This window comes from Lepisosteus platostomus, unplaced genomic scaffold, assembly GCF_059453375.1.
Source record: "Lepisosteus platostomus isolate fLepPlt1 unplaced genomic scaffold, fLepPlt1.hap1 Scaffold_222_H1, whole genome shotgun sequence".
Lineage (NCBI taxonomy): Eukaryota > Metazoa > Chordata > Actinopteri > Semionotiformes > Lepisosteidae > Lepisosteus > Lepisosteus platostomus.
In genome coordinates this window covers 25102-45104 of record NW_028291603.1, presented here as the reverse complement: position 1 = coordinate 45104, position 20003 = coordinate 25102, and the positions used below count along the sequence as shown (strand labels likewise).

At 41.8% G+C, this 20003-nt stretch overlaps 7 non-coding genes across 7 annotated transcripts; 2 read left to right on the top strand and 5 right to left on the bottom strand.

Moving 5' to 3' along the window:
- Positions 1 to 6752: 6752 nt before the first annotated feature.
- Positions 6753 to 6825, bottom strand: trnar-ucg (transfer RNA arginine (anticodon UCG)). The gene has a single exon. It is a non-coding gene; the product is annotated as a tRNA-Arg (tRNA).
- Positions 6826 to 11694: 4869 nt separating this feature from the next.
- trnar-ccu (transfer RNA arginine (anticodon CCU)) lies at positions 11695 to 11767 on the bottom strand. Its single transcript has one exon. It is a non-coding gene; the product is annotated as a tRNA-Arg (tRNA).
- Positions 11768 to 14220: 2453 nt separating this feature from the next.
- On the bottom strand, positions 14221 to 14293 carry trnar-acg (transfer RNA arginine (anticodon ACG)). The gene has a single exon. It is a non-coding gene; the product is annotated as a tRNA-Arg (tRNA).
- Positions 14294 to 15462: 1169 nt separating this feature from the next.
- On the bottom strand, positions 15463 to 15536 carry trnak-cuu (transfer RNA lysine (anticodon CUU)). The gene has a single exon. It is a non-coding gene; the product is annotated as a tRNA-Lys (tRNA).
- A 1174-nt stretch (positions 15537 to 16710) lies between these two features.
- On the bottom strand, positions 16711 to 16782 carry trnar-ucu (transfer RNA arginine (anticodon UCU)). Its single transcript has one exon. It is a non-coding gene; the product is annotated as a tRNA-Arg (tRNA).
- A 2211-nt stretch (positions 16783 to 18993) lies between these two features.
- On the top strand, positions 18994 to 19106 carry LOC148635794 (U5 spliceosomal RNA). Its single transcript, XR_015932836.1, has one exon. It is a non-coding gene; the product is annotated as a U5 spliceosomal RNA (small nuclear RNA).
- A 115-nt stretch (positions 19107 to 19221) lies between these two features.
- Positions 19222 to 19363, top strand: LOC148635793 (U4 spliceosomal RNA). Its single transcript, XR_015932837.1, has one exon. It is a non-coding gene; the product is annotated as a U4 spliceosomal RNA (small nuclear RNA).
- Positions 19364 to 20003: the final 640 nt, after the last annotated feature.

Genomic DNA, 20003 nt, shown 5'->3' with positions numbered 1-20003 from the left:
TGTAGCCACAGAAATTGCATCACGCTTTCATGTATGCTATTGCAGACACCAACGTTGCCTAGATAGAAAACCGAAATAGCCGTGGGTTTGCTTGCTGGTCTGAAGGATCTCTCTTCGAATCTCTATCATTTGTCAATGGAAGTAAAAGGCGCTGCACAGAGAGGACCACTGTCGTGAGGCCGGTTAGCTCAGTTGGTTAGAGCATGGTGCTAATAACGCCAAAGTCGCGGGTTCGAGCCCCTTACTGGCCAGGTCCTTTTCTCCTCTCTTACCAAAGCTGTTAGGTTCCTTTCCGTGGTGAGATGGGTTGTCATGCAATGCTGCCACATAGTGCCGACAGGCAATTAATATACAAAAATGAAGAGAGTTAAAGCAGCTGGAGAGGTTCTCTTACAACTTTTGAGCTGACACAGTTTTGGAAAATGTTTCCTTCACGCTGCACTGTACCATATAGGCAGCCAAGAGTCTCCAAAACAAAACAGAATTGACAGTCATATAATGTCCATTAACCCCGGTTTTAAACGCAGCATCATGTCTGCCATCATAAGAATATGAGTCCAATATTTTAGAATATAGTCAGAATGACTTCTAACCTTACCTGTGGTCTCTTTAATCCCTATTGCTCAATGCATGGTGTACGTACTGCATACATGTGTCTTGAGAATGAGGAATGGGCCCCTGAGACAGTCATTTGCCTGTTTCACAAATGATCGTATTTTACTAGAGATTCTGTTTGGGATTCAGATGTGCATTCGGACAGCAATCCCTTTCAAGAAATGATACGTTCTGGATGAGGTCAAAGGTGCTGGAACACTGTATTTAGGATGTGTTTGCAGTGATTGTGTGTCTCCTGCTTCAACGCAGTGATGTATAGATGTGCTCCTGTAATTTATTGGTACAAGCCCAGGGCAGTAAGCAGTCTGAGGATTTATTTCCAGACGGCATAGAACAGTGAAGCAGTGAAGTAGTGCAACACACTGGATCATTATATTATTAGATTCTATTCTACTTAAATTATTACATTATACACAACTTGAGTTCATTTTAAAAATTAAAAGGTAATAAAAGGAATGCATTTTCATGAGAAAGATAATACCGATATGCATGTGATAATCTTCCTTATATCATGTCGTGCATCATTTGGACACTTTGTGGGCTTGAAATACAAAGAAAATCATGTTCTATGGTACAAGACAAATACAAAACTTAAGCTTTTATTTTAATTAGATTTGTTTATTAAGCATAAGCAATCATTTATTACATTAATATATGTGAAAATGACATTTTAGCACCATAATATTACATACAGGTCTCTAGCTTCAACACAGTGATATATATATATATGCTCAGTGATTTATTGGTACATGCCCAGGGCAATAATCAGAATCAGTATTTATTTCCATACGGGCTACAGGTAGTGTTGTGAAATACTTCAACACACTGGATCGCAGATTTAGACCCCCTGCACTCTTACTCCTTAAAAACCAAGGAAATGAAGATATGTAGCAATCACATTGTAACAGGGGTGACAGTGACTTAATGCTTATACTAGTGGACTTCTGGTACCTTTAGGGTACGGTGTTCCCTGAAGGGCTCTCAAACCCCGCATTTCAGATGCCTAGCTGTATCGCTGATGTGTTGCACCTCAGAATCACTTTTAAACCTTACCTCTGGTATCTTTAATCCCTATTGTTCAACGCATGGTGAAAGTATTGCATAAATGTGTCTGAAAATGAGCAATGGGCATCTGAGAGACTCATTTGCCTGTTTCACAAATGATCATATTTGACTAGAGATTCTGTTTGGGATTCAGTTGTGCATTCTGACAGCAATCTCTTTCAAAAAATGATTTTACCTAATCGCGGCTTTGCCCTTCTTGCCTCTTTGGACAATATCTCCATCTTGTGGTCGTTGTTGGTAATGTCTAGACAATATCTCCATCTTGTGGTCGTTGTTGGTAATGTTTTCTTATGCTCTTTTTTTATTTCAATTCTCTATTAGTTGATTCTAGAATCTCGACAATAGAGTTGAAAACATCAGTTTTATAGCAGACAATATGACATTATTTATAGTCCAATTAGAAATGTATTACCCTGTTTTTAACATAATAACAAATTAAAATTGATTAAAACTAAGTTTGGAACACCAGGGAACATAAAAAATGATTTTTAGGAAAACCATGAGGTTCTCTGTGTCCGATGCCTGCAAGGGGAGAAAGCTAGAATCCTTTGATTTTTCAAAATTTGAAAATAAACATTATATAACAACAGCTTTCATTCCTAGGAGTGAAAAACAACCATTTTTGAAGACATATTAGTTTCTAAAATACTACAATAAAGTTAAAAACATCCATTTTATATTACATTATTTTTTGTGAAATAATTAAATTGGCTTATTTCTCTCGCATTAAATTGGCTACAAATGCAAGAATTCAACCAGATATTCTTGTAAAATGTATACTGTTGCATTGCAGTTAGTTAATGTAGTTAGTCCATAATCAGCAATCTAAACTTTATTGTTAAGCTTTAATGATTGATGTTGTACCAGTAACCTTTAGAAATACTATAGTACTTCACAAATGCTTTGTGTGTTTGGAAATCTTTTGAGTAAAAGCCTTATAAAAATAGGTTTAGTTTTTACAGGACATCACAAAGAAATAGGATGGTATAATTCTTATAATTGCTTAGTGATTGTATTTGGAAGATTATGCACTAAACAGACTTCAGGGATGCCAGTGGATCATTGTGCTATTTGGAATTATTCCAAAAATCAAGTGACCTCTTTGCTGTAGTATTTTTAGTATTATTTATTTAGTATTAATAAAGAATAGATTTATTAAAGTCATGCGATGTGCAAGCGGGATATGTAAAATAATTGAAAATAAAGTTTTTTATTATTGTTATAGAGAAACATGATCAGATTTTCCCTGGTTCAGAAAAAAGACGATTAAAATCTGTAATCTTTCCACTTGTATGTCATCAGACATTAACGAGTACAACCCCCCTCTCTGCCGGAGTGTTGGCTGTGACGAATTAAACCAATTTCACAGGTATTTTCAAAGTAGGAAGTACAGTGTTAACTAGTAGATGGCCTCCTCAATGAAATCGCTTCAACATGCTAATGCGTTGGTGTAACAGTCCCGGCGTGGCAAGCTTCCAATGTCAACTCGACTCGATTGGAAGACAATGAACGTATTTTAGCCCTAAATGAATTAATAGCAAACATGGTTTACATAAAATACATTTTTCCAAGAAAGTTTATAATAATACGATCTATAGTTGAAATCTGAGCCTAAATATAAAGAAAAAAGCATTTTCAGAGAGCAATCACGCTGTGTTTATGTAGAAAAAGCGATTAGGTTTATGAGCAATCTAATTACCTATTTGCTTAAAACGCTATATAAAATAAAGTTTATTTAAAGATGAATGATAAGTGTCGCAGTTTAAATAATTTTCGTAGTAGGGCTTGGACAGATTCCAAGTGCATTTTTGCAATTTACGTTGCATTGTCCAATGTGATGTTGTAATACAGTTTAGAATACAGTAAGTCTAAACTGTATCAGCTTTATTTATGGGTTGCAATTTAGAAAAAGTCAAAAACCGCACTCAAAATGCAATTTAGAGCTTTCTGGCAAGAGGAGACACCCAAATTATAATGTAACATGCCACTGTTTGTGCATGAACAAAGTTATACTGCAATTTTCCTTAGATACGCGATTAAAAAAAAAAATTTTTGAATCCCCGGCCAAACACATTCCATAAGAATCAGCGCTTTTATACAGTATATCGCCTTTAAACACATATATTTAAACACCCGTTTACGATTTAAATCAAAACGCGATTCAAATCAATATAAATGTTTATTTTGTAACGCATAGGTGACTATTCATTGTTATTAAAAAGACGTAAATTCGATCATGTTGTGATATTTAGAAATATAAATTTGTTTTGATGTGAGTGAGGTTTTATTTAATCTCTGACCAAGGGAAATGTTTCATTTTTTCAAAGAAATGTTTGTTAAAAATTAAAGTCATAGTTCCATGAGATTCAACCACAGACCATGTGACATAGGAGTCAGGAACCTAACCCACAGCACCACCAGCGCAGACACATGCTGAGGGCTGAAAAAGCACTACAGAAACATTATCGACTATAAAATAATGTAATTAGGCACAGAAGAAGTTTACAGCACAGTACAATAATAAATGCTGACCATGAGTTTAGAAGCATAAATTACCTTACACTCAATTTAAACACAAGCTGTCTTTAGCCCTCTAAGCTGGTTCATACAGAAATGTAGAGAACCAGGTTCAGAACACACAGCTTCATTAGCGAATACATATGCAGAACATCTAGAGAAGATGTTTTACAGAGGATGGATTTTTAGAAACATCCCATCAGTGACATCACTGAAGTCAACTCCTAGGTAACTGTCGTGTGGATAGTTTCACAAGAATCAGACAAAGGTTTAAGCATCGCTTATTTTAGATAAAACTGCAAAAAAACAACAACAACCCATAATGTACTTCTTTGCGGCTCTGTTTGCCCAAATCATATATTCACAACGTGAAATTAGAAAATAATATTACGTAACCAAAAACCGCAATATGGAAACAGAACCTGTGTAATTGTTGACAGATGATGTACTCGTAACATTTTTACAAGACGAACTACAACATTTAAAAAATGACTTGTATGTACTTGATATCTCTAATCAATCCACTGCACTGCATTAAAACAAAACGAAAACTAAAACGCCCTGGGCATACTGTTTTGCGCTTCTTATCAGTTGCTCAAAAGCAATTTGACTGTATGAAATGCATAATATAAACCTAGAAACATATACGTGAGGAGTATTTACGTAGAATCGGTGTCAAGACATACCTCTCAAATACTGTAAATCAAGTTAAAAATATCTCAAGACCGATTCTGGTCATAATGAAACCATGTTTCGTGTATGTTTTCTTTAAAGTACCGAGACCAGCCATATACTGTATGTTTATGTTCCAAAATTAATATCGTTTATGGCCTTCACACGCGTTGCAGTATGCTCCTATTCTTTTTATGCTCAGGCACTAAGATTTCCCTTCAGTGGTATAATTCCATATAAATATTCAATACTTAAACGGGCACAGTTAAGACATTAAATATACATATACATATACATATACAAACTGTATACAGTACAGTTTGCGTACGGTAATATGTTTATGTTCCTAAATCAACCTCTTTTATGAGCATGTGAAAGGCATGGTGAATCGATTCTCAAAAATTACTGTACTTTGCATGATTGGAAAAAAATGCGTGATTGCGAAATGCTGTGGTGTTACTTTTACAAAGACGGTCAATGAAAAAAATAATGTGGACCAGGGCAATACTTTGAGTTTACAGCTTGTCCAAGGTCATTTATTATTAATACTATTAGTAATATTTTCATTAAAGACTTTGATGGCTACAGCTCAAACATGAGAAGTTGAGCTTTATTAGCTCCACCTTGCGGAAATTCTGGATACTATTATTTTGCTAGCGGTATTTACCGGTAACTCGCGGTATTTACCGGTAACTTGTGGTAGACTGCGTACAGCGTACGCCCGCACATTTTGAATGGCTGCACCTGTAGCAATCATATTGTAGCAGACACTCAATTGACTGTTTCACAAATGATCATATTTTACTAGAGATTCTGTTTGGGATACGGATGTGCATTCTGACAGCAATCTCTTACAAAAAATGATTTTACCTTATCGCGGCTTTGCCCTTCTTGCCTCTTTGGACAATATCTCCATCTTGTGGTCGTTGTTGGTAATGTCTAGACAATATCTCCATCTTGTGGTCGTTGTTGGTAATGTCTTCTTATAGATAGATACTTTATTGATCCCGTGAGGGAAATTGCAGTGCAAAAGCAGCTTAACACACACAACACAGCCACAGTGTAACGAATTATATAATAATAGTACAATACTGTATATATACTGTATATATATATGAAACAGAAATAGAAACAGAAAAAGGAATCGCTTACTCACCTGGAGAATCTCTGTAGGAATATCTAGCATTTATCAATGGAAATAAAAGCTGCTTTAATACAGTGCATGTTGAAACTCAAACCCTCAGCTGCTGTTCTTGTTTGTTTTGGGACAAATTGCAACTGAGCATCGCATGAGCCCTTACGTACCCTTATCTGTTAGGGAATTTCAAGGGAGGAGTTAGGTCAGAATGGCTAGGCTGCAAAACAACAAGTAAAGATTTATTCCAAGATGAAACCTTGTGGCGGTTTTCTTATCTTTTCAGCATGGACTAAACTTTTACGTGTTCCTTATATGCTATATATGTATATATTAGCACCAATGTCGTTCTTAAAAACTAACATGAAATTGTCAGGGACATTCAGCTATATACAAAGACGAGACAGACAAAGTAATAATTCTATATTAACGTGGCCTACATATTGATGCAATGATCGAACTAACTGACGTGTTCTGATTCAGATCCCCTGCAGTTCATGCCAATTAGAACAATAGCAATGCTGAGTCCTCCCCACCCTACTGAGCACAAATTCAGCTGCTCTCCAGTTCTGTTCTGCATGTTTTTTCATTGCAATTGAGCTCGGAGCTGGAGATGATCTCCATACAGTTCTGTGTTAACTAGCCCGCACTTGCGTGCTAAATTACGGGTTGTGGTAGATGCTTTTCTATAGTTCATATACATAACGGCAACCTGTTACCGAGGAACCTGAGAGGTTTAAAAGCCTCACGAGCCAGGCAGGACTCGAACCTACAATCTTCTGATCCGAAGTCAGACGCGTTATCCATTACGCCACTGGCCCATAGAACTTACGCTTGCACTCCACCACAGAGAGCTCTACACTGCTACCAGTAGTACACTTCCCCATCTAAATTTTCACAGCAAGAAACTTGTGTTTCCTACTATTTTTATCAGGTTTAAAATATCATCTCCTTAAAACAGAAAAAGTGTTGATGTGTCGTGCTGAAATTCCGATTGATTTTGAATTCAAAGAAAAAAGGTTTTCTTCCAAAACACCATGAAATTGTCACATCTTGCAGACAATAGGTGTATTCCATGTTGAAAAGAGAAGAAAGAAAACCATGGAGCCTTTTACAGGTGTGAGGCTTCTTCAGGTGTGAGAAGACCTCACAGCCGAAACACTGTGTTTCCGTTCTTCTCTTTTCAGCATGCAATAAACCTATTACTTGTTCCTTTGCAGCCGAGGCATGCTGACGTAGCTACCCAGCTGAACATCTTGCAGACTCTACAGTACTTCTCTCCTGTAGAAGTAAAGCAGGGCTTGCTGGGTGAGCTTTTGCTCCGGTAAATTAGGTCACGTGTCATGTTAAATCACTTCTTCTAAACACAACATTTGCTGGTGCTAGCTTTCCCCATGAAAAGAGACATTTCCCTTACAGTACATGACATATCGTTTTTATTCTATCAATAAGTATAGAAATAAAACAAAAGAAAAAATGTTGTCGCCAAAGAATGCACAGCTCTGTCGCCTTGGGGAGGTGTCAAGGGCATTGAGCTCCTTGGACATGAGAAGTGCCAGATAAATGCCATTTCTCATCATTTCTCTTGGCGTCAGTTCTGCTATTAAATGGGACGGAGGCAACGGGCTCAGAGAGCAGGTTAAGTGCACACCGAACGCAGATGTGTCCAAGTGTCTGTAAAAGCGCGGTGCTCTGCTGGCGCTGTTCCCTAGTGGCTTAAAGTGCCTGCCTAGTAAGCAGGCGATCCTGGGTCTGAATACCAGCGGTGCCTCTCTCCGTGTCTTGTTGTGCCGCATGTCTCATTTCAGACAAACATGTACAGCTTGGTTCAGTTTAATGCAAGAATTCATTTCCTTTCTGGAATAACTTGTTTTTGAAGAAATCCATACAGCTTGTGAATGATGAAATCCATTTCTTGGTTGTCAGTGGAAAAAGATTGCCGGCTGCAAGAAGCGCAAGTGATTGTTTTCTTTGACCAAAAACCTGCAAATGTAGGGCACACAAAAGACTGTCAGACTCTGTGGTGCTGAAAAGTTGGTGGTTCAAGCCCCTCCAGTATGCGTGTCTCAGTTTTTCCAATGTAAACATCATCACCATCGCTAAAGAGGATGGCGCAGAAGGCTCCACAGCTGAAACGTTGTGCTTCTTTTCTTCTCTTTTCAGCATGGAGTAAACCTTTGCTTTATCCTTTGCAGCCTAAGCATGCTGACGCAGCTACCTTTCTCTTAACACGCCTCAATCATTATTCACCAAAACGATCAGCAGAATAAGTCGCCTTTGTGGTGATGTCACTCCTCTGCTTCACAAATGTCCTTAGTGACGGGCCATTTCTTTCTGCCATTTTTCCGGAGCGGTTATTGATTGCTCCATCATTTCCCTCTTACTTTCCATCATTAGATTGAAAAAAAACAGAAACAGGCTGACAGGACGACAATCAAATTGCAAAAACTCATCAAAGCACTCGATAGAGTATTTGAATCCACAAGTAGCTACGAGCAACTTTGTCCTGGCTTGCATGAAAGGTCGGAAAATGTCAAAAAGAAAAAGATGGTGGCTTTTTCATATTCGTTCTTTTATTTTTAGTTCGTTGCTTCTTCTGTCCATTGTCCTCCTGCCTGGCTCTTGACCTGTGACTGTTTGAACGCACACAGTAGACTTTCATGCAGGGGATTTGTCCTGAGCCTCTGTGAAAGACCCACCCACCCCCATAAATAACTGCTCTAGAAACACATGAATGCAAAACTAAACCACAGCTTAAAGAGGAGCTTGTCATGACCACCAGGCAGTTAAGACCAACTCTTAAGCAATCTAAACAGCACCAGCAGCGGGTGATTATTAACAAACGCCCACCTGCACACACTCCACCGTGCGGTACGCAGTGCTATTTTTACCATCTTTACCTGCTTCCCGCTGGTATTGAGTCTACTCCTTGAGAGCTCTACCTGGCGTTTTTTCCATTACCTCGTTTATTCTGGATATTGGACTCCCCTTCTGCCTTTTCGACTTTGGACCTCGCCTCTCACCTCGGACTGTTTGCCACCAGTGTTCTCCCTGGATTACGACTTACCTTACGCCTCTTGACCACGAAACAAAGCAAAGCAGAGCAAAACAAAATGAACAAACGAAAACCCTCACGTCCCGCACTTGCATATAACGCCGTTACGTGCCCAAGCGGTATTGTACGTCATCCTAGCACTGCACCCCGGGGCGTACGGTATATGGGAACTAGCACACACCACGAATCGTCTCGAATCACTCCCTACAGCTGTAAGGCACCTTGAAGCATGCACCCCCAACATTCTTCTTTGCGCATCTGTGAAAGGTAAACTCTTGAGCAAACTCTGAACCAGCTCTAAGGAAACTAATCCGATTAGACGTTACTTTGACTCATCTTTTAAGGGACCCTTGTTAATTGAAGAAATCAATGATTTCGAATGAATTCTGTATGCGTTAAAAGACAGCTATACACAGAAAACATGCAGGACACTGCTCATGATGTTTCCCGAGCCAAAACACAGTGCGTTTTTCCAAACCATCTGACAAAGCCCGCCCACTGAAAACTGCAGCAAATCGTGTAAAGACGTTCAACTTTGTAACTACTGCACGCACAGGAAGCAGAATAAATTCCTCTTTTCAAACTGTCAAAGGTTTGCTTTGCGAACACTGCAGGACATCGCACAATGTCTTTTGAACGGGGACAAACGATTTCTTATGGGGCACAGTAAGTACAGACGTTTAAAAAGCTCCACTCATGCCGACGATGCAGCATGAAGAAGCGCAACCTAACGTTTGCATTCCTAGCAAATTCCTTTTATTTTTTGATAAATAAAGACAGTCTTGTTTAACAAACAACACACACAACATTTTACATTGTCAATTCAATTCAAATCAATGTATTTCTATATAGCGCCTTTCACAACAAGGTTGTCCCAAGGCACTTAACAATGCAAGTTGTTAAGAGCCTTGTGTCTAATATGCCGCCTAGGTTACGTGCTGTCTCTTTGAGGCAAATGTTTAAATCCTCTGAGTTAAGTGCTGAAGTTATAGTAGTCCTATCAGTATTGTTGCCTCCGATCAACAGATCCTCATTTTTCTCAGAGTTGAGTAACAAAAAGTTTTCACACATCCAAGTATTTCCTTCCTTAATGCATTTAACTAAACTGATAATAGACGAGTTGTCGTTTGGTGTAAACAAAATGTTTATTTGAGTGTCATCAGCATATGAATGAAAGTTCATATTATTTTTTCATATTATCCTACCTAGCAGCAGCATGTAGAGAGAGAGAGCAATATTGGTCCCAGCACTGATCTTCTGGTACCCCAAATTGAACTGGTGACATTGATGAAGCAGTACAATTATTAGATATTTGAACATAATGAAAACGATGAGTTAAATGTGAAGTAAACCACTGAAAGACGGTTCCAGATAAGCCAACCTCAAACTCAAGCCTGTGTAACAAAACAGAGAGGTCAACCGTGTCAAAGGCAGCTCTAAGATCTAGAAGCACAAGCACTGTTTCATTCCCCGCATCAGTAGCTAAGAGAATATCATTTACGACTCTTGTTAATGCAGTTTCAGAAACCAGACTGAAATTTCTCAAGTATATTATTTGAATCCAGATACGATTGACGTTGGGCAACAACTATTCTCCCAAGACTTTTAGATTGAAATGGGACCTTTGAGACAGGCCTGTAGTTGTTAAGAACTTGTGGATCCAAATTTGACTTCTTAAGGAGCGGTCTAACAACCGCTACCTTAAATTGATCAGGTACAACGCCTGACGCAAGCGATGCATTCATCATACTAATTATAGGTCCTGCCAGTCCTTCGAGGGAATCTTTGACTAGCTGAGTGGGGATGGGATCTAGCGAACAGGTGGTTGACTTTGTCTTACGTCTGTGTTCATGAGTCCACCATAAGAAGAAATCTGAACAGGAGTGGTGATCATGCGAGGTCACCACGGAGGAAACCACTGCTCTCCCCCCCAAAAAAAGCACCACTGCCCCTCTCAAGTTTGCTAAAGACCACATGGATGTTCCACAGCAACTCCTGGAACAATGTTCTGTGGACAGATGTGACAAAAGTTGAAAGTTAAAGGAGTACATCAACAACAGAGTGGCTGAAACAGAAGAAATTCCGTATTTTGGGATGGCCAAGTAAGAGTCCTGACCCCAATCCCATTGAAGTACTGTGGCGTGATCTGAAGCAGGCCGTTCAGCGCAAGACATCCCAAAAATTTACATGACTGAAACAGTTTTTCATAGAGGAATAGGCCAAAATACCTCCTAACTGCTGCTCAGGTCTGACCAGCCGCTACAGAAAGTAGGGGTTGAGGTTTTTGTCATAAAGGAGGTTCCACTAGCTCCTTAATATAAGGGTTCACATACTTTTTCCATCAATGACCTTGATTGTTTAAACCATTTGGTCAATAAAGAAACAGCAATGTCAAATGTTGGGCGTGTGTTGTTTGTTAAATCAGACTCTCTTTATTAATTATTATGACTTAGATAAAGATAAGATCACATGTTAGGAGCCATTCATGCAGAAATCCACATCATTCCGAAGGGCTGTTTACAAAAGTTTTTCTCCCAACTGTATGTGAGAGAAAAGCAGAGACGCTCACTGAGTAAGGTGGGGTTGCAGCTTTGCAAATCACAAGGACATTTGTATGCTCAAAATGGGACAGGAGCACCCCAGATGGGACTCAAACCCATAATCTCTGGCTTAGGAGGCCAGTGCCTTATCCATTAGGCCACTGGGGCACACTGGGTTGGGTCGATCACGCTGATGAAGAGCCAGTTTTTTTTTTTCCTTTGCTTTTTCAAAGGGATCCCCAAAATTAGGAAAGTTAGGCAGCAGAAGGTTTACTGTGACCTGAGAAGGACCGGAATCCAATCACGGTGGTACACACACACACACGCTCTCACTCATCTGAGCTACACGGCTACCAAGATGATCTCAGGTGCGCCGAGCTGGTACGGAACATATTGAACTGATCGACGGCGAATTGTCTCTCAGACAGGCTTTTCACCTCTGAGCTCCCTGACTGACAGTAATCAGCTAGGTAGTGAAACAGTCAGCTGCTTCTAAGCCTTAAACAGCTGCATCGCGGCGCTTCCACAGAGAGATGATTTGAAAGCCAAACATCGCCCATTGGGAACACCTTACTATCACTAGTTTAAGAGACTCTTAAGGTCTTGCAGAGGTGCCTGTCTAATAGCATGCGCTTTGCAAGCTATAGGTGTTTAGGCTGAGGCAGAATGCCTGTTAACAAAATGTTTTTCTAAAGGGGCCTCGCACTCTTTTCCAAGCAATGGTCACCATCCCCACCGAGTGTCACAATGTAGTCATGTCCTAGGACATCACCTGTTAGTCTCCATTTGTCTGCCACCAACACTTTAGGTTACGGGGTCACAACCGCACATCGGAGACCAGAGGAGCCGTTGGCGTTCTGGCGCCGCAGATTGGGCTGAAGGTGGGGCGCTTGAATCTCGCTGTTGGAGGCCGTCTGAAACTGACCCAAGCCTTTCCCTTGAATTAAATGTAAATAAGAAATGAACCCCAGATGCACATGGAATCAATCACGTGTTTCCTTTGAGCCGTTTCAGAGACTGCTCCAGAGTTTACCTTGCACAGATGCGCAAAGATTAATGATGGGGGTGCACGCTTCCAGGCGTCTTACAATTGTAGGGACTGATTAGAGACAATTCGTAGCTTGTGCTCATTTCCCTCTATTCCCCGTGTTGCAGTGGTAGGATGACGTAAATTCCTGCTTCGACACGTAACGGGATTATAATCAAGTGCAGGAGCTGAGGGCTTTAGTTTTGTTTCGTTTTCCATGGCGTTCGTAAGCGCGCAAATCAAAGGCAATTCCTGCGTCTAACACGAATGTAAATGCTTTTGAAAGTGCAGTGTGGTGCAGCTTGTAAAATCCTTGTCCACATTTTTGGTTTGTTGATGTTTTTTCTGTCTGCCAAAGTTGCATTTTGACATCCGGACTGGGGGACTTTACCATTTGAACGTGAAGCCAGCCTTAAACCCTCTGAGGCGTGTCTGTCTGCCGGCACGAATCTTGTGAAAGGTATTTTTTTTAACGAAGACCAACTTTAAAAAGGTTTCCGCAGCCACCTCGCAGTCCGTGTTTGATTATAGGAGGAATGCGGCGGCGTTGAGCTCGCATTTGTCGTGCTCGAGTGGTTAAGGTGATGGGCTCGAAATGCGTTGAGGCTTTCCCGCGCAGGTTCGAAACCTGCCGACTCCGGCGTCTGCTGCACGTCGCCTTGTGCCTGCGCGGCAGAGGCGAAGTGCCGCTTCTCCTTTCCTGGTACTATAACAACGCGAAATCGTTTGGACCCGCTGCCGTGGAAATCAATTCTTCAGATAACCACGCATCTTGCATTCGCACCTCTGGTGCTCTACTTATGCCTTTGAAAACCTAATGAATAAAGCTGAAAGAACCGACACGATATGTAGGTGCTGGTAAAGCACGCAGTAAAGAACTGTTAACAGCAAGGGTTTCAGTGGGTTAACTGAGGAGAAGGCGTGATCGCTAATTGTTGACTTTTTATTTGGTGTTAGAAACACTCTTACTGTGCATGACGTGCAACAAATGTAGCCACAGAAATTGCATCACGCTTTCATGTATGCTATTGCAGACACCAACGTTGCCTAGATAGAAAACCGAAATAGCCGTGGGTTTGCTTGCTGGTCTGAAGGATCTCTCTTCGAATCTCTATCATTTGTCAATGAAAGTAAAAGGCGCTGCAATCTCATACGTTCAGAATCAAACCCGCAGCTGTTGTTCGACTTTATTTCTTGACTAATTACAACTGAGTGTCGCATGAGCAGTTACGTAAACTTGTCTGGTATATTTGAACACAAATGCCGTTCTTCAATTAAAACTAACAGTACATTGTCAGGGACATTCAGTTCTATACAAACAAGAGACAGACAAGAGAATATTTCTACCGTTCATGTGGACTACGTGTTGACTTACTGATCGGAATAATTGAAAGGTTCGGGCTCATAGCCGATGCAGTGCGTGCTAATTAGAACAGCAACGCTGAGCTCTCAGCACCGTACTGAGCCCAGGTGTTTTTCTAAAGCTGTCAGGTGCAGTTCATTTACATGAAGGAAATCTCTTACTGGGTACGATTACAATGCAGTAAGTAGCACAGACTACTTAGGGAGTAGCCCGATGCGTTTAAAAACGACCCGAGCCAGGCAGGAGTCGAACCTGCAATCTCCTGATCCGTAGTCAGACGCGTTATTCATTGCGCCACTGGCCCTGGTGGGACACTGCAGGACTGTAACCCAGTGAGATCAGCACTGCAACTAGTAAAATATTACCCCCGGTCCATTCTTTTCCAAAAGTGAGAAACACCTTTCTACATCTTGTCTGTTTTAAAACCATATCTCTTTAAACCAAACCAAGAGTTTGTCTTTTGGACTGATATTCTGATTCATTTCGATTTCAAAGAAAAAAAAACATTATCTTCCAAAGCATCATAAAATTGTCCATTCTTCCAGACTCTACTTCTCTCTTGTAGTAGTACAGCAGACCTTTCCAGGTGAGCAGATCACAGAGTCCGAAATATGCTTCCTCCATCAAGCAAAGTACCTGAACATGACTCTGTCTTCATAAAAGCGCCCCTGTAATAAAGAAATTAAATCCGAAATCAAGAGGGCAGTTGCCTACTGAAGTTCAAGAAGTCATCAATTTTAACCTAGCAACACATTAAAGGCTGCATCTATACAAGTACGATTCTAGAAATGCTCACCAGATTACGTTTTAAGAAGGAACTGCGCCTCAGGTTCCGCCGAGATCTTAACTTGGATGGCAGGATTCAGAATCCGGAGTGTGGACTGATGGCGCACGGAGGGTCCACATACTGTGGATCCCTCAGTTTTCTTCCGCGTGTTTAAACCGCCAGCGTGTGACTCCCCTGTCCCCGTGACCTCATTGCGCTGCTCTCTCCTCTGTGCAGCCGAGCCCGATTCACGGTAAAGTGAAAAAAAAAGATGCCCTCAACGTGGGATTTACTCTGGATCGAGGATAGATGTCACCTTTTTATCGTTGAACAGGATGTATGTGATGTGGCGACTAGGTTCAATTTTGTATCCTCTTTAAAAGATTAAGGACTGGGGTGAGCATGATTTACCACCCTTTCAGCTAAGAACCCGACATGAGCACCGTTTAAGCTGCATAGACTCGGTCGTTTAACTCTTCTCCATTAGCATGGTAAAGGTTAAAGAAAAAAAACATTGCTGACTTCTTTTTTTTTGCCAGCCGCTAGCGCTGATTAGCAATGTTTGTATTTCATGTTTTGCAAGTTCCATCCATTTTAAGAAAAACAAGTCGCGTTAAAGACAGGAAATGAATACTTGCATTTAATTAAGTCTAGCTGTAGGCGGTTGTCTGTTAGGACCAGTTCTGTTCGAGAAGACAGAACAAAGAAGGCACCACTGGGATTCGGACTCAGGATCTCCTGTTTAAGAGACAAGCGCTTTAACCAACTAAGCCACGGCGCCCCGGGAGGGTTGTCCTTTTGCAGCCACTTGGACACACCACTCAGACACATCTGCATTCGGTGTGTGCTCCGCCTGCTCGCTGAGCAAGTTGCCACCTTTACATACAATAGCAACATCGACACCAAGAGAAAGGATGACAAATGGCTTTTATCTGGAACTTTTCATGTCCAAGGAGCTCAATGTGCTTTCTGTGTACAACAGGGCCACTGAACTCCACACTGGCCACTGAACCACAGCAGTGGCTTGCTGGCTTGACATCTCCCAAGGAAAATGTTGAAATCGCATGTGGAACAGGAAAATGACCCTCGAGTACGAGGGGAAAAAAAAGAAAAAGATCATCTGGAGCGCGCTAACCCATGTCCGGACAGCCCAGTTTCGCTGACAAGGTGTCTGAGTGGTTGAGGTGATGGACTGCTAATCCATTGTGCTCTGCACGCATGGGTTCGAATCCCATTCTCATCGCTCTCCATGTCTGACACGTGTGCCTGTTCGACGTCGGCCCTCCTGTTGTTTGCTCTGGTGCTAGAGCCGTACATTTTCTAGCGGTGGCTGAACATGGTATAGTAGGCCAACGTCGGTATCGAGCAGTGACAGTAACAGTACTTACTGCGCACCATAAGAAATCGTTTGTCCCTGTTCAAAAGAGATTGTGCGATGTCCTGCGGCGTTTGCAAAGCAAACCTTTGACAGTTTGAAAAGAGGAATTTATTCTGCTTACTGTGCGTGCAGTAGTTACAAAGTTGAACGTCTTTACACGATCTGCTGCAGTTTTCAGTGGGCGGGCTTTGTCAAATGGCTTGAAAAAACGCTCTGTGTTTCGGCTCGGTAAACATCATGAGCAGTGTCCTGCATGTTTTCTGTGTATAGCTGTCTTTTAACGCATACAGAATTCATTCGAAATAATTGATTTCTACAATTAACAAAGGGTCCCTTTTTGAACCTGCGAGAAGCATTCTTTCAATGTAACAGATTTACTCCGGGGAAAGGCAGCATGACATTGAGAGTAGCTCAAGCTTTCAGCACCCGTATCGGACTGCGTGTATGCAGACACCGCTCAGAATCCCCTGTAAGATTCTCCCTCAATTCCGTTTTGCAGTGCTTTAGCTCTTTCAAAAGGCTTCGCTTTGCTAGTCACAATCCAAGGCTCATGACAGCATCTGAAAACATTCACCACTGCATTGGCCAGGAATCGAACCTGGGTCAACTGCTTAGAAGGCAGCTATGCTCACCACTATACCACCAACGCACGCCCGCAGGAAGCCTGCAGGACACCACCAGAGAATGCTTTTTAAAAAATTTTTTTTATTAAACATAGAATTTACAAATACAAATACAACAAGAGGATCAGAGTCATGTACAAGAGAAAAAAAACACAGAAGAAAAAAGCATTTAACTACCAGAGGTAATTAAGTAATTATGTGATCAAATTGTATATTTTACACGTATCATATTTTCCTTGCTTTAATATTTCTCAATTATTTATAAACTTTAGTTTCAACATGCATGCGTTTCCTGTAAAAAATAAAACTCAGCACACAGTTTTTCTTTTAACAACATTTCGAGTACCTCTGGCATTCATGAAAAAGACATACACAAAAGCAAATAACTAACTCTAAGACTGTCTAAACTATTGAGTTTTTCAAAGAACCAGAACTATAACAGTCCTTAACACTTAACTACACCATTCCAAACTAACACTAAAGAAACACTAGTATATACTGGTATAACAAATAAAACCAAACATAATCGTTAACTGAGCAGTCACTGGGAGCAAATCTCCTTCCCGTCCACAAAGGCCCTCGCTCCCACAAAGTAGGCTCTCCTCCCCTCTCTTCTGGCAGCTTCAACCTGGGGCCACAGCTGGTTCCTGGTACTCCTGTCCGCGGCAGACAGGTCCTCTGCAAACCTCAGTTTGTTCCCATTCAAATACTCATTCCCCCTCGCCGCTCGCCACAGCATGTCCCTCGCCGTCCTCTTGGTGAACTGTATTATAATCGATCTGGGGCGCACTTGCTCAGTTCGCTCAGACATGTTCGCTCTCCTGAGCCTGTGAACAAAGTCAATGGCCGATATTACGTCCTCCTGGTCCGGCAGGGTCCTTTTACAGATACCCTTCACTGTTGCAACAAGGTCCTTATCACGTTCCTCTTTAACTCCAAATAATTTTAAATTCCATCGTCGACGGTATCTATCTACATCGTTCACTTTCAATTCAAGTTCTTTAATATGCTTTTCTTGTTCGGTATTTACTTGTTTAAGAACTTTTACTTCACTCTTTAAGTCTTCAACCTCTTTAAACACACAGTCCATGGACTTTTTATGACTTTCGATTGCGACTGTATTAGATCGAATCATTTCCTTCAGCTCACCCATGCTCTGTGCCATCATGTTGAAGATGTTGGTCTGGAGCTCCTCCAGCGTCAGCTCGCCCCTTCCTCTCTTGGCTGCCGGGGTTTTCACAGGTGTGCTGGGCAGGGACTCCGGCTCTTCCTCTGAGTCTCACTTGGGCTGCGAGCGCTCGCGTACGAGCGCATCTCCAGCACTCTTTCCACGTCCCCTCCAGCTGCTTCACTTTTCCCTTTAGTTGCCATCAATTTTCTTGTAGTGCTATACATATACGATTGAGGTATCTTAGATTTCTTCTTCGAAGACCCAGCACTCTCTTTTCTTTTCTCAGTGTTACTCATATTGAAATTCTTAAATCTAAAAAAAATTGTTTTTTTTTCTTTCAGTTATAACTGAAGTTTAAACAACTACTGTTAAGTCCTTATTTTTCAGTAGTCAAAAAAAGCAAAAATTAACATTCAGGTCATGAAAAACTAAAAAAAAACTCCTCAACCACTAAACTTTACCTCCCACCCCTGAGCGCCATCTTGAACGCCCCTACCACCAGAGAATGCTCACGATTTCGGAAGCTGTCTCCGGGACGTGCTAATTCCGCACATCCTGAATAAATCATGATATAGTTAGTTGCTGTAGCTAGACGTTCAAATGAGTTTCATGGCCAGATGGACTGTTTCCTCCAGCGGTATAGTATTGCAGTGAGACAGCACGATGCCTGCAAGACTATGTCACGCTAAACGCCACAGATTTCCGAGGGTTAGGGTTAGGCTCTTATTATGGCGATTGTGGCTGTCTGCTCTGCGAGTCCTCGGTCTCCGGCCGTCTGATTGGCGCTCTTTTCTTTGGGGGGCGGGAAGTGTCCGGCCGCAGGTGATCTTGGGACCTAGCTTTGCATAGCGGCTTCCCAGAGTGCGTCGTTTCCTGCACACTGTGGCCGGGTGTTTTCCGAGTTATCGCACGGATTGGGCACGCCCGCAAGCCGAGAGCCGCAGGCGATGAGCCCGGAGCTGAATGGGCCCCACTGGCTCATTTGTAAGGCCAGGTGCATTGCCAACCACGACCGGAAGGGCAGAGGCTTTGAAGGCGGCCTGGGCTCCTGCAGCTGTGCAGCCACACACTCTGGTTTCTCTTCATCTCGTACAAATCTTTCGCCTTTTACTAAAGATTTCCGTGGAGAGGAGCATGAATTCCATGCAATTTTTGTGCTTCCCTGCCTTCGGGTGGGGCGCAGCTGGGCTGGTCAAAGAGAGCAAACAGAAATATGAAGCATTTCAGCAACGACATGCCATGAGACGATTGATAACGATTTCCATAGGATCCCCGCGGTTGCCTGGCAACCGTCAGCTTTGCGCAGTGGCAGTATCATAGCCTGTGAGGTTTAGCCGAGGCGCGATTATTGCTAGTTGAAAACTTTTCCCAATACCCCGCTTCCGCTGGTTTGCAATGCAATCGGCGAAAGCAATTTTTGACAGTCTCGTCAGAGAATGAGGAAGGTGTTTAAAGACAGATTTTGTCATGGTAACATCATGGTAGAAAGAAACGAGCTTGTTACGTCTCAACAGAAACGCTCTTTAGCTCTTTCAGCGTTATGCAGAGAACAGCGTCTGTCGAGATCACTTTTGAGTCAGCGCGAAACGCCGTGTGCTGTCAGTTTGGTTTCATATTGCTCGTAGCGGCGCCCGGCTTTTGTCTGTCAAACGTTAGGTTGCGCTTCTTCATGCTGCATCGTCGGCATGAGTGGAGCTTTTTAAACGTCTGTACTTAATGCGCCCCATAAGAAATGGTTTGTCCCCGTTCAAAAGAGATTGTGCGATGTCCTGCAGCATTCGCAAAGCAAACCTTTGACAGTTTGAAAAGACAAATTTATTCTGCTTCCTGTGCGTGCAGTAGTTACAAAGTTGAACGTCTTTACACGATCTGCTGCAGTTTTCAGTGGGCGGGCTCTGTCAAATGGCTTGGAAAAACGCACTGTTTCGGCTCGGGAAACATCATGAGCAGTGTCCTGCATGTTTTCTGTGTATAGCTGTTGTGGGCATTTCTCTGTTGTTGATTCTTATTTTGTGTGTAACAAAGTGGCATTTTCATGTCCGGACGGGGAGACTTTATCATTCCGACATGAAGCCA